The sequence below is a fragment of the Phyllobates terribilis genome, unplaced genomic scaffold (genome assembly GCF_046119375.1).
Source record: "Phyllobates terribilis strain yellow unplaced genomic scaffold, ASM4611937v1 Scaffold_4__5_contigs__length_816908805, whole genome shotgun sequence".
Classification (NCBI taxonomy): domain Eukaryota; kingdom Metazoa; phylum Chordata; class Amphibia; order Anura; family Dendrobatidae; genus Phyllobates; species Phyllobates terribilis.
In genome coordinates, this window is record NW_027362764.1 from 801,220,652 (window position 1) to 801,235,728 (window position 15,077).

Below are 15,077 nucleotides of genomic sequence, written 5' to 3' on the forward strand. Positions count from 1 at the left end.
AAGCCAATCTGTCACGTGATTTCACATCATGAACTGCATACATAACAGATTTCTTAGCCCTAATGATGCTGGTATACTCACTTTGAAAATTCACATCAGAATGGCTGTATAATCCTGATACTAAGCTAGGGTTCTTTCAATGCGCTACTTTGCACTTGCATAATGCTCACGCCTTGTGCTTCGACTTAGACTGTGCTTTTTTTAGGCCTGTCCTATAAAACACATAAATAAAAATACAGGCATTTAGGATAAATTACACAGGGATCAACCCTGATGCAGGACTACCGAGGTCGGAGGGGCTGCTTCGGTAGATTGTTCTCCATCTGGACTTCCTTTTGCAGCATGATCCTGTTGTAAGGGGAGGTTTTTATCCCTCAAATCCAATTTTGTTAGAGGCTCCTTCATTCTGGTATCATGCACAGGATCGAGTGAGGGCACCATGTTGTATCAGGCCGTGCCCCCAGAAATGACATCACCCGCTACGCCGGCTCCCAGGTGCCATGCCAGGCCATGCTCCCATCAGAGGTGCCCCTATTCTTTCGTACAGGGCCTGCTCACCGCCACGGATATCTTGTTTGAAAAATGCCAACCTGTGTTGGCTATGCTGGGACTGAAGCCCCATGTAAGTGTGGCACCCCAGGGGTCTGGTTTCCACAGTAACAGCAATGTTATGTCTGAGAGCAGGTGGGAGGTCTCTTGGTCAGGAATCCTATGCATGCCACACCTCCTGCCCAGTCCTGGGAGGGGAAGGACTTCACCTATATAATCCTAGGGCTGAGGCAGGGTTAGTGAGTAGAGAAGAAGTAGAGACAGAGAAGAGAAGCAGATATAGGAAAAGAACATCAGGAGCTCTGTGGGAGCAGTGCTATAAGGAGTCAGGGGCTGGCAGCTGCAGAGCTCGCCCTGACTGAGAAGCTATCACCGGACCCGGAGTCCGAGGCTGTGGGGACTAATCTTTACCCAGCAGCAGAAACCGCCCGGCAGGGGATTTCAGGTCCTCTGGCCAAGAAACCCGAAGGCACGGTCACACGCGTGGGACCAGCACCGCCGTCGTGGAGCGGACGCCACTAGAAGGCCCCGAGTCACCGGCCATACGGGTGAGCACCACACGGTACACTCAGGGACGTGGGCTACTTATACCCGCCTCTAGCAAGGTAGCCAGAAGAGTACAGTCAGTTTGGGAGGCCTACAACTCCGCCTGGCCAGGGGAGATCCCATCTGCTCAAGGACTGACCAGGCCCCGATCGCTAGCCAGTACTCCGGGAGGGTCTATCTTTATCACCAGTAAAGACCCTGAATTACACCGCATAGTCTCTGAGTGATTCCTGCTACCCCCATCATCCACGTCGGCTGCCCTGAGGCCATACCCCTCCCGTTGGGGGTGATACTATTACGCTGCACAATCCTACCACCGGCCTCAGCGGTCTGCCCTGCAGCGGCAGCTCCTTCGCTGCATTCAACGGGTGGCGTAGTCGTCCAACATCTACCGCTAATACATCGCCGCTCAGTTTGACTCCCTGGGCACGGACCGGGTCACCGCCACGAGACTACAACCCTCAACAGATCCGGCTCCGGGTAAGCTCCCGTGCGCGCGATGCCGCGCGACGAAGGCCCAGGGGTGCGTCAACTTTTGGCGTAGTCGGCAGGATCTCGTGCCCGCAACCACCGGGTACTGCGTGCCTGAAAAAGACTGTTCAAACTTACCAGTGGTGAAGATTCCCGCCATCCGGCGCCATCTTCTGCCTTCTTCCCGCCATCCGTGGAGTTTTCCCGCCGTTGGACGCCATCTTGAAGACGCCGCGCGGGAAGAAGAGGGGCGTGGACTCCGAAAGCGCGCGAGAACTGAAGCCCCGCCTCACGTCCGGACGTTGCGTAAGGTCCTGGAAGGAGCCCAGCAGACGCCGACGTCACAGGAGCGCGACGGAAGGTCCTCAACCCTGACGATCCACTGCGGAGCCGCGGCCTACGGAAGAGGATCATCGCAAGGTAGGCCACGGTCCACTAGGGGGGAGGAAGATGTCGGATACGGAGGAGAGCTTCACTGCCTCAACCCCCGCCAGCGCCACCGCTGCTGCAGTCATGCCTTTCACCATGCCCTATATCCCGGGAGCGGCCTGGCTACCCCAGTACTCAGGGGAGTCACATACCCTGCATGACTTTAGAGAAAAGCTGGATAGCCTCTTCCAGGTGTATCCCCTCACAGAAGAGCAAAAAGTGAGCATCCTGGTGGCCCAATTAACCGGGGCAGCCCAAAGGGAGGTAAAGTCCTGGCCACCTGGGGGAAGGACTGTTGCAGGGATACTAACCCGGCTGAGGGACACCTTTGATACCCGCACCTCAGCCGAGATCAAGCTTGGATTCTACGGGTGCAAGCAGCGAGCACACGAGAGTATAAGGGACTATGCCCTGAACCTACAAGAGGCCCTGAGAGCCATTAAGCAGACCGACCCTGACGGCGTGGGAGACGAGGACAGGCTGTTGACTGAACAATTTATAGAGGGTTTATACTGCAATACCCACCGAACCCAGTTGCGGGCAATGGCCTTACAGGACCCTCATCTGGGATTTGCACAGTTCAAGGACAGAGCCATCCGGGTGCTCCGAGAACCGGCACCAGGTGGCGTTGTGACCCACAGACGCCCCACTACCACTTACCACCAGGAGGCGGCACCCTTGTCGGCAGGGCCTGTGGGAGCTGATGCGCAGGCTTTGAACAATGACCCGGCTCCAGACCTGCACCATCAGGTCCAAGAGCTAGCTAAAAGCGTTGCCGCGCTAACCCGAACTGTGCAGTCTTTACAGGTTTCCACTCCAGGGAAGATCCAGCTGGCATCCGGACCGGAGGACATCCCGTGGCGTCGACCAAGGAGGACCCCACCGGCCAGAGGAAGACCCAGCGACCGATACAACGAGGACGGACAACCCATCTGCCGCCGCTGCAATCAACCCGGACATATGGCAAGGTACTGTCCTTTAAACTGGCACAACCTGGGGTAGAGGGCCAAACCCCAGGAAAAAGATCATCAGGCCCATCGAACTGGCGCGACAAATATGTGGGAGGACGTCCAGTCTTGCCCGTGGTACTGGATGGCATCCCCATGAGTACCCTACTGGACACCGGGTCACAGGTTACCACTATCCCGTACGTGCTCTTCAAGCAGTACTGGAATGACTCGGATATCACCCGCTACCCTGACGACGACTTGAGTATCATCGCCAGCAATGGTCAGCCCGTGCCACAGATTGGATTTAAAGAGGTGACTATTAAAATCGGTAGAGTCGAATTGGCGGCACAGGGACTGATCATTGTAGACATTGACAAGCGCGAGAGTCACCCAAAGATAACTCTAGGAACTAATGTAATTGAAAATTGTCTTGCAGAGGTGATTTTCCTTTTACAGCAGGTTGCCAAGAACGCCAGCTCCGGCCAGCAGCGAGTGCTCCAGAAAGAGATCCGGGCACTGATGCGACGGCAACAGATAGAACTCTCCGGTGGTGAGATTGGTAGCGTAAGAATGTGTGACCCTTTTCCTATTGCCATGCCCCCAAAAAGTGAAATGATGATTTGGTGCCGGGCAGCTATTGGTCTGAGAGGTAGAGATTACCAGGCAATGGTAGAACCAGTTTACTCAGACAGTAGGCCCACCATTTTGACAGCACGGGGGGTGGTCAATGTACGCCATGGGAGGGTGCCCGTTCGCATAATAAATATCGGGAAGAGGGAAGTGTACCTGCCCCGGTATGCTACGCTAGCCAAATTGTATACCATCAATCAAAATTCCATACAGTCCGTAGAACCCTTGCCTCCATCTTCCCCGGAGGAAAGTAACGGCTCTAAGGAAACAATGGAGGACTGGTGTCAGCAACTACATTTGGGTACTGACTCCACTCCCTCACACCAGAAACAGGGAGTCTACCGGGTGGTTCAAGAGTACGAGAGAGTGTTTAGTAAACACCCGTTAGACTTCGGGCGAGTCAAGGGGGTAGAACACCACATCCCCACGGGAGACCATCCTCCCATAAAAGAGAGGTATCGACCCGTACCCCCTGCACACTACCAACACGCCAAGGGGATGCTTAGAGACATGAAGGAGGCTGGGGTAATCAGGGATAGCTGTAGCCCCTGGGCAGCTCCACTAGTCTTAGTCAAAAAGAAAGACAACACCATGAGGATGTGTGTAGATTACCGGAAAATCAACCGTATCACACACAAGGATGCGTACCCCTTACCAAGGATAGAGGAGTCTTTGGCTGCTTTAAGATCTGCTAACTTCTTCTCTACCTTGGATCTCACTAGCGGGTACTGGCAGGTTCCTGTAGCAGAGGCGGACCGGGAGAAGACCGCATTCACCACCCCGATGGGACTTAGCGAGTTTACCTGCATGCCGTTCGGACTCTGTAACGCACCAGGAACCTTTCAACGATTAATGGAGTGCTGTCTGGGCCACAGAAACTTCGAGACGGTCCTGTTGTACCTGGACGATGTTATCGTATATTCCAAGATTTATGAGGACCACCTGAAACACCTGGCGGAAGTGTTCGAAGCTCTGGCAAACTACGGCCTAAAGGTAAAACCCTCCAAGTGTCACCTCCTAAAACCAAAGGTGCAGTACCTGGGACACGTGGTGAGCGCTGACGGAGTGGCTCCCGACCCTGATAAGATCACCGCAATTAAGGAATGGCCAAGTCCCTCCAGTGTAAAGGAAGTGCGGCAGTTCCTCGGGTTGGTAGGCTATTACCGCAGATTCATCCCCGGTTTCACCAAAAAGGCAGCTCCTATGCAGGACCTCCTGATAGGCCAGTCCCGGAAGGCCAAGAACCAGAAGCCGCCCTTCAAATGGGAGAAGTTAGAAGAAGAGTCCTTCCGCCAGCTGAAGATGGCCCTCACGGGGGATGAAATCCTGGCGTACCCTGATTACAGCCAGCCCTTTATCCTCTACACCGACGCAAGTAACATCGGGCTAGGAGCCGTACTGTCCCAGATCCAGCAGGGGAAAGAACGAGTAATCGCTTACGCCAGTCGAAAACTGCGACCCACCGAAAGAAACCCTGAGAATTACAGCTCATTTAAGCTAGAGTTCCTGGCAGTGGTGTGGGCAGTCACCGAACGCTTTAAGCACTACCTCGCTTCTTCCCGGTTCACCGTGTACACGGATAACAACCCGTTGACACACCTGGACACGGCAAGACTCGGTGCCCTAGAGCAGAGATGGATGGCCCGTCTGTCCAACTACGAGTTCACAATCAAATACCGGGCAGGACGCTCCAATACCAACGCGGACGCCCTGTCCAGGATGCCAAACCTACCAGACGTAGGAGAAGATCCAGAGGGATTGGAAGAAGTCGAACTCCCCGCGTTCCACCGTCATGGGACTATCCAGTATTCCCATCGGGTAAGGAGTAAGCAAGCCGCTACGTTTAACCCCTTGCCTCACTACAACTGGGAGGAAACGCAAGACAGTGACCCTGCCGTCCGACTGGTGAAGGAGGTGCTCACTCAGCCAGATGCCCGCCTTGACCCAGACGCTCCGGAGGAAGCCAAACAACTGTGGGCTGAGAAGAGTCGACTGTTCCTTTACAAGGGGAAGTTGTGCCGCAGAATGGTTAACTCCCGGACGCATGAACTAATCTGGCAAGTAGTGGTGCCACGAAGAGACGCAGCCATGGTGATGGAGGCATACCACGACGGGGCTGGACACTTCGGATGGAAGAAGCTGGAGTTCCTGCTGCGCGGGCGGTTCCACTGGGTAGGCATGAGGGGAACCATCGAGAGGTGGTGCAGAGACTGTGGCCCGTGCAACCTAAGAAGGAAGGACCGTGCCAGCCAGAAGACCCCCCTTCGGTCCATTGTCACCAAGCAGCCGTTGGAACTGGTAGCCTTGGATCATGTAAAACTGACCCCAAGCAGAAGTGGCTACGTCTACGCGTTAACCATTGTGGATCATTACTCCCGGTTCTTGGTTGTCGTCCCCGTTAAGGACTTAACAGCTCAAACAGCAGCTAGAGCCTTCCAGCAGCACTTCTGCCGTCCACACGGGTACCCGGACCAAGTGCTGACGGACCAGGGACCTGCCTTTGAAGCGGAGGTCTTCCAGGAATTCTGCAATCTGTATGGCTGCCGGAAGATAAGGACGACACCCTATCATCCGCAAACTAATGGACTTTGTGAGAAAATGAACCAGGTGGTAATGGATCTCCTGAAAACGTTGCCCCTGGAAGAACGCAGTCTGTGGCCTGAGAAGCTGCCCGATCTGGTGGACCTATACAACCACATCCCGGTAGGTTCCACCAACTGTACCCCGGCTTACCTAATGAGGGCGAGACCTGGTAAGTTACCTGTTGACCTGGAAATGGGAGTCCTGACACCCGAGGACACTTCACCAGAGGCAGACTGGGACACAGAGAGGCAGCAGCAGTACCGGAAAGTACAGGAGAGCGTGGAGCGAAGTCTCTGTCAGGCTAGGGAAAGACAAGAGAAAACTTACAACCAGTATGCTCCCGCTGTTCCCCTGGTACCCGGAGAGCAGGTCTTGAAGAGGAAAAGACGGCTCCACAAGTTGGACGACCAGTGGGAGAAGGACCCGTACACCGTACTGCCCTCAAGCCACGAGAACCCGAAAGTCTGTACCATCAGTAAAGACGGAGGGGAGACCATAGCCATTGTATCCCGGGATCACCTGAAGAAGTGTCCTGAACAGCTACGGAACCCTGAAGAGGAACAAGAAGAACATCGACCCGTAGAGGAAAGGGAAGATATGGTTAGTACTGTGCTCGGAGACTTCCCTCGGTCCTGGACTCAAGTCAATGGTGCAGTTGTGGTACCCGTCCTCACGTTCCTCCAACCAGCATCCCAAGTGCCTACGGAGCAACAGGTAGAGCTGGAAGAGCAGCCGGTCCAGGAGGCAGAAGACTCCACACAAGCAGAACAGGAGGATCAACCCTCTGCTTATAGTGAGCCTGCCGTACCCCTAGTGAGCCAAAGAGACGGTAGACAGCTGCCCAGTTTACCCTTGACAGCTCCTACACCCTGTAGTTCAGGGCTAGACAGTCAGCTCCGTAGGTCCACTAGGGCCACTAGAGGCCAGTTACTCGCACGTTGGAGGATTTGAAGTGTATAAATTGTTTTATTTGTGGTTACCTGTTTTTCTTGTTGCTTGTGTATAATTATGTGTTTCTAGTTATTTATAGGAGTCCTTGGTGGATTTACCGGGAATCCTTGTACATGGTTGGAGCGTAACCTAGGCATGGACTAAAGACTGTTAAGGACTCGGGGCAGGACAGACCCCTACCTGGTTACGTCTCCCTGTTTTGGTGAAATGGACACCTTGCTTTTCTTCAAAAACTGCACCCGGTTGCGGACACGCCGTGACCATCTTTATATGTTTTTCTTATTGTACTATTATTGTTTATACCTTGTTATGTTTAAAAATATGTTTAGTCCCGGAGTACTAAATTTCACTAGGGGGGAATGTGGCACCCCAGGGGTCTGGTTTCCACAGTAACAGCAATGTTATGTCTGAGAGCAGGTGGGAGGTCTCTTGGTCAGGAATCCTATGCATGCCACACCTCCTGCCCAGTCCTGGGAGGGGAAGGACTTCCCCTATATAAACCTAGGGCTGAGGCAGGGTTAGTGAGTAGAGAAGAAGTAGAGACAGAGAAGAGAAGCAGATATAGGAAAAGAACATCAGGAGCTCTGTGGGAGCAGTGCTATAAGGAGTCAGGGGCTGGCAGCTGCAGAGCTCGCCCTGACTGAGAAGCTATCACCGGACCCGGAGTCCGAGGCTGTGGGGACTAATCTTTACCCAGCAGCAGAAACCGCCCGGCAGGGGATTTCAGGTCCTCTGGCCAAGAAACCCGAAGGCACGGTCACATGCGTGGGACCAGCACCGCCGTCGTGGAGCGGACGCCACTAGAAGGCCCCGAGTCACCGGCCATACGGGTGAGCACCACACGGTACACTCAGGGACGTGGGCTACTTATACCCGCCTCTAGCAAGGTAGCCAGAAGAGTACAGTCAGTTTGGGAGGCCTACAACTCCGCCTGGCCAGGGGAGATCCCATCTGCTCAAGGACTGACCAGGCCCCGATCGCTAGCCAGTACTCCGGGAGGGTCTATCTTTATCACCAGTAAAGACCCTGAATTACACCGCATCGTCTCTGAGTGATTCCTGCTACCCCCATCATCCACGTCGGCTGCCCTGAGGCCATACCCCTCCCGTTGGGGGTGATACTATTACGCTGCACAATCCTACCACCGGCCTCAGCGGTCTGCCCTGCAGCGGCAGCTCCTTCGCTGCATTCAACGGGTGGCGTAGTCGTCCAACATCTACCGCTAATACATCGCCGCTCAGTTTGACTCCCTGGGCACGGACCGGGTCACCGCCACGAGACTACAACCCTCAACAGATCCGGCTCCGGGTAAGCTCCCGTGCGCGCGATGCCGCGCGACGAAGGCCCAGGGGTGCGTCATAAGACTTCTTTCTCCCCGGCTGCACCTGGAAACTGTAGGGTCTCCCTCAAGGACAGTAAACCACTGAAGCGTACTGGAGGGCTTCACCTTTTAAACCAGGATTGGGTGATAAATGCAGAATTGGTGACTTGTTTCTATTATTCCTTTTCTCTGATTGTTCCTCACCTGGTTTTGGGCCCCCACTCCTGAGAAAAAATACTGACCGAATACTGATAGTGGGGCCGTGGCCTATGGATGAGAATTTGTCTGAATAATAGTTTGGTATGTGAGTGATCAAGTCCTGGAATTGTGAAATTGGGTAAAGGTATATTTTACTGATAAATAATAAGTAATGAAGAGAATATTTTTAAGAAAAAAAAAAGACCCTACCGCATAATTTGGTGTCAACTGAATAATTGTAAGTTGTGTGGAAGACCCACAAACGGGGTGACACAAAGGCCTGGTTGGGATGGGCACATGGGGCAATAATAGCGAGAATTGTTCCTTCTACTATGCTTCCTACAAACCCAGCATATTTTTTTGGGGATACTTTTGGGTGAGAGTGGCAGGGACGGGGCGAATAAAATGTCGCTCTGAAAGTCTCTGGATATCCTCTGACTCGTAGGCTGCATCATGAGCCATCGAGTCAGATAGGAGACCCTCAACAATGTTCTGGAACTGGAGGAAAGGGAATTCTCGAGATTTTTTTTTTGTACAGTACAAAACTATTGTAGGTTGCAATATGGAGGTAGGTGGCCTCCTTTTTATACCAGGCCCTGGTCTTTCACTTCACCAGATATGGTTGAAGTATCTGGTCTGGCAGGTCTACACCTCTCATGAATTTATTATAGTTAGGCCACAGCCCCACTATCAGTATTCGGTCAGTATTCTTTCTCAGGAGTGGGAGCCAAAACCAGGTGAGGAACAATCAGAGAAAAGGTATAATAGAAACAAGTCACCAATTCTGCATTTATCACCCACTCCTGAGAAAAAAAACAACTGACCCAACACTGACCAAATACTGATAGTGGGGCCGTGGCCTTACACAGACCAGTTTCAGTTTGTCCCTGGTGGCTCCCCTGTCTCTGACCATTACAATGGTGTCTGTAGGCAGCGTGGTCGGTACGTAGACATCTTTTCGCTTCCCTGCAAGAAGTTGGTCACTTGCCAGTGAGAATGATGCCCCCTCCTCCAAACATCTGGACACCCAAGTATGATGGAAAACCTACTCTTTTTTTTCTGACTGTCCCACAAGTCCCTGTATTTTCAGCGTGGGGGGATTTTTCTAGGGGGATACTAGTGTAATAATTGTCGGTGTAGACGTGGTGCCCTTGATGCAGAATTGGCGTCATTAGTTCCCACACAATTTTACCTGGGATGCCAAATGTCCGGGGCTGCTTGGAGGATTTATTTGGCGGTCCTTACCTTCATAAATGAGAGAGGTGGACGTGTACCCCATTGTGCTCTCGCACAGTTTATATAATCTTATTCCATAATGGCGCACTTGGAGGGAGTGAATTGGCGGAAGGAAAGGCGGTTCTTCTAACTTATAAGGGACTTGTCAGCTGCTACATTTTAGTTAGAGATATACGAATTTAAAAATGAATATTTTAGGATGGAAATTAAGGGGCTCAATTTATCAAAGCCATCATAGTTGGGCTCCTTTCTCGGGGGGGGTTTAATTGTCGCTAACATGCATAAGTCGCATCAGGGCTTCATAATGGGATCGGGTCATGACAGCTGCCAATATAGGGATACTGTGGACAGATTTTGGAGATATATTGTCTGCCATATTGACTTGTTTGTTGGGCAATTACTTGTAAGGCTCCAGAGGGGACAAAAATTTGGAAAAACTCAAAGGGGGTAAAATTGGTGACATCAATTTTTATTCCTGGGGTTATTATTATTTATTATTATAGCGCCATTGATTCCATGGCGCTTTACATGTGAAAAAGGGGGTATACAAACACAAAAACAATTAGAGCTGGTCGTGCAGCGGTATGGTGGAGCGAGGGTTACTGCAGGTTGTAGGCTTGTCGGAAGAGGTGGGTCTTCAGGTTCCTTTTGAAAGTTTCCACAGTAGGCGAAAGCCCCTAAAAATTGGGGTATTTGTGGGTAAAATGAATTGGTGGGAGACCACAATGGAGGGGGGAATGCTGAACTTGGCCCTGACTCTGAGAATTCAGCAGTGACTCCACTACCATCGGGCTGTGGGAGCCTGTGGAGGAAGAGGGGTCGTCTCTGGTTTTTTGTCACTTCCGGAGTAAAGCGGTGTGTCCGCCTGCCCCGCAGGGACCCTTCTGCCCCGCAGGGACCATTCTGTGGGCCGCTCTGTTACTATTCTATACCTGCCTAATAACGAAAAATGTAAACTTAATACACTAATATAAAAGGAACACAAAATTAGCTAACGGCAGACAAGAGACCCAACCATAGGCAACTAAGAGAAATAAAAACAGCAAACAATGAAAATAAATTAAAAAAAAGTGACCTGATTAGGGTACGACGCTGGGGGGCGATCGGGGGCTCATTACTAGATTAGGGGACGACGCTGGGGGGCGATCAGGGGCTCATTACTAGATTAGGGGACGACGCTGGGGGGCGATCGGGGGCTCATTACTAGATTGGGGGACGACGCTGGGGGGCGATCAGGGGCTCATTACTAGATTGGGGGACGACGCTGGGGGGCGATCGGGGGCTCATTACAAGATTGGGGGACGACACTGGAGGGCGATCGGGGGCTCATTACTAGATTGGGGGGGCGAAGCTGGGGAGCTCATTCCTAGATTGGGGGGCGATCGGGGGCTCATTACTAGATTGGGGGACGACGCTGGGGGGCGATCGGGGGCTCATTACTAGATTGGGGGACGACGCTGGGGGGCGATCGGGGGCTCATTACAAGATTGGGGGACGACACTGGAGGGCGATCGGGGGCTCATTACTAGATTGGGGGGCGAAGCTGGGGAGCTCATTCCTAGATTGGGGGGCGATCGGGGGCTCATTACTAGATTGGGGGACGACGCTGGGGGGCGATCGGGGGCTCATTACTAGATTAGGGGACGACGCTGGGGGGCGATCGGGGGCTCATTACTAGATTAGGGGACGACGCTGGGGGGCGATCGGGGGCTAATTACTAGATTAGGGGACGACGCTGGTGGGCGATTGGGGGACGACGCTGGGGGGCGATCGGGGGCTCATTACTAGATTGGGGACGACGCTGGTGGGCGATCGGTAATGCTCATTACTAGATTGGGGACGACGCTGGGGGGCGATCGGGGGCTGATTACTAGATTGGGGGGCGATCGGGGGCTCATTACTAGATTGGGGGACGACGCTGGGGGGCGATCGGGGGCTCATTACTAGATTGGGGGGCGATCAGGGGCTCATTACTCGATTGGGGGACGACGCTTGGGGGTGATCGGGGGCTCATTACTCGATTGGGGGACGACGCTGGGGGGTGATCGGGGGCTCATTACTAGATTGGGGGCTCATTACTAGATTGGGGGACGACGCTGGGGGGCGATCGGGGGCTCATTACTAGATTAGGGGACGACGCTGGGGGGCGATCGGGGGCTCATTACTAGATTAGGGGACGACGCTGGGGGGCGATCGGGGGCTAATTACTAGATTAGGGGACGACGCTGGTGGGCGATTGGGGGACGACGCTGGGGGGCGATCGGGGGCTCATTACTAGATTGGGGACGACGCTGGTGGGCGATCGGTAATGCTCATTACTAGATTGGGGACGACGCTGGGGGGCGATCGGGGGCTGATTACTAGATTGGGGGCGATCGGGGGCTCATTACTAGATTGGGGGACGACGCTGGGGGGCGATCGGGGGCTCATTACTAGATTGGGGGGCGATCGGGGGCTCATTACTCGATTGGGGGACGACGCTTGGGGGTGATCGGGGGCTCATTACTCGATTGGGGGACGACGCTGGGGGGTGATCGGGGGCTCATTACTAGATTGGGGGCTCATTACTAGATTGGGGGACGATGCTGGGGGACGATTGGGGGCTCATTACCAGAATGGGGGACGACGCTGGGGGGGCGATCGGGGGCTCATTACTAGATTGGGGGACGACTCTGGGGGCGATCGGGGGCTCATTACTAGATTGGGGGACGACGCTGGGGGGGCGATCGGGGGCTCATTACTAGATTGGGGGGCGAAGCTGGGGAGCTCATTACTAGATTGGGGGGCGATCGGGTGCTCATTACTAGATTGGGGGACGACGCTGTGGGGCGATCGGGGGCTCATTACTGGATTGGGGGGCGATCGGGGGCTCATTACTAGATTGGGGACGACGCTGGTGGGCGATCGGTAATGCTCATTACTAGATTGGGGACGACGCTGGGGGGCGATCGGGGGCTGATTACTAGATTGGGGGGCGATCGGGGGCTCATTACTAGATTGGGGGACGACGCTGGGGGGCGATCGGGGGCTCATTACTAGATTGGGGGGCGATCGGGGGCTCATTACTCGATTGGGGGACGACGCTTGGGGGTGATCGGGGGCTCATTACTCGATTGGGGGACGACGCTGGGGGGTGATCGGGGGCTCATTACTAGATTGGGGGCTCATTACTAGATTGGGGGACGACGCTGGGGGGCGATCGGGGGCTCATTACTAGATTAGGGGACGACGCTGGGGGGCGATCGGGGGCTCATTACTAGATTAGGGGACGACGCTGGGGGGCGATCGGGGGCTAATTACTAGATTAGGGGACGACGCTGGTGGGCGATTGGGGGACGACGCTGGGGGGCGATCGGGGGCTCATTACTAGATTGGGGACGACGCTGGTGGGCGATCGGTAATGCTCATTACTAGATTGGGGACGACGCTGGGGGGCGATCGGGGGCTGATTACTAGATTGGGGGGCGATCGGGGGCTCATTACTAGATTGGGGGACGACGCTGGGGGGCGATCGGGGGCTCATTACTAGATTGGGGGGCGATCGGGGGCTCATTACTCGATTGGGGGACGACGCTTGGGGGTGATCGGGGGCTCATTACTCGATTGGGGGACGACGCTGGGGGGTGATCGGGGGCTCATTACTAGATTGGGGGCTCATTACTAGATTGGGGGACGATGCTGGGGGACGATTGGGGGCTCATTACCAGAATGGGGGACGACGCTGGGGGGGCGATCGGGGGCTCATTACTAGATTGGGGGACGACTCTGGGGGCGATCGGGGGCTCATTACTAGATTGGGGGACGACGCTGGGGGGGCGATCGGGGGCTCATTACTAGATTGGGGGGCGAAGCTGGGGAGCTCATTACTAGATTGGGGGGCGATCGGGTGCTCATTACTAGATTGGGGGACGACGCTGTGGGGCGATCGGGGGCTCATTACTGGATTGGGGGGCGATCGGGGGCTCATTACTAGATTAGGGGACGACGCTGGGGGGCTCATTACTAGATTAGGGGACGACGCTGGGGGGCGATCGGGGGCTAATTACTAGAATAGGGGACGACGCTGGTGGGCGATCGGGGGCTCATTACAAGATTGGGGGACGACGCTGGGGGGCGATCGGGGGCTCATTATTAGATTGGGGGACGACGCTGGGGGGCGATCGGGGGCTCATTACTAGATTGGGGACAATGCTGGGGGGCGATCGGGGCTCATTACTAGATTGAGGACGACGCTGGGGGGCTCATTACTATATTGGGGACGACGCTGGGGGGCGATCGGGGCTCATTACTAGATTGGGGGACGACTCTGGGGGCGATCGGGGGCTCATTACTAGATTGGGGACGACGCTGGGGGGCGATCGGGGGCTCATTACTAGAATGGGGGACAACGCTGGGGGGCGATCGGGGGCTCATTACTAGATTGGGGGACGACGCTGGGGGGGCGATCGGGGGCTCAATACTAGAATGGGGGACGACGCTGGGGGGGCGATCGGGGGCTCAATACTAGAATGGGGGACGACGCTGGGGGGGCGATCGGGGGCTCAATACTAGATTGGGGGGGGACGACGCTGGGGGGCGATCGGGGGCTCAATACTAGATTAGGGGACGACGCTGGGGGGGCGATCGGGGGCTCAATACTAGAATGGGGGACGACGCTGGGGGGGCGATCGGGGGCTCAATACTAGAATGGGGGACGACGCTGGGGGGCGATCGGGGGCTCATTACTAGATCAGGAGCACAGGGAAGGATTTAGTAACTGATTCACTGACAGGACAGCACTGGATGTAGTGGATCTCTTCTCTCCCAGAATAATCACGGCCCAAACATGTTGGATTTTGATCACTGGTTTAGGGTGGATCACCGAGATCAGGAACCAATGGCCTTGCAGATCTCTGCGCCATTTTGATTTTGGAAGAGGAGGGGGCTGGGGGACAATACTTCTCTCTCTGGTGACATATTGAGGGGGGGTACGAGAAAACCACAAGTGACAGCATGTGCAGGCCACGACATCAGAGGACATGGGGGTAAAAAACTAAAGAACTACAGCTCCCAGCATGCCTCTGCTCTCTTCATACAAACCGCACAGCACAGGAGCCCCACCCCCTTGAGTCACATGACATCATCACAGGTCCTTCAGGCACCACTTATGCTGTCCTCAGATAAGCTCCGCCCCTCCCATACTGATCACATGACCGTGACATCATCACAGGTCC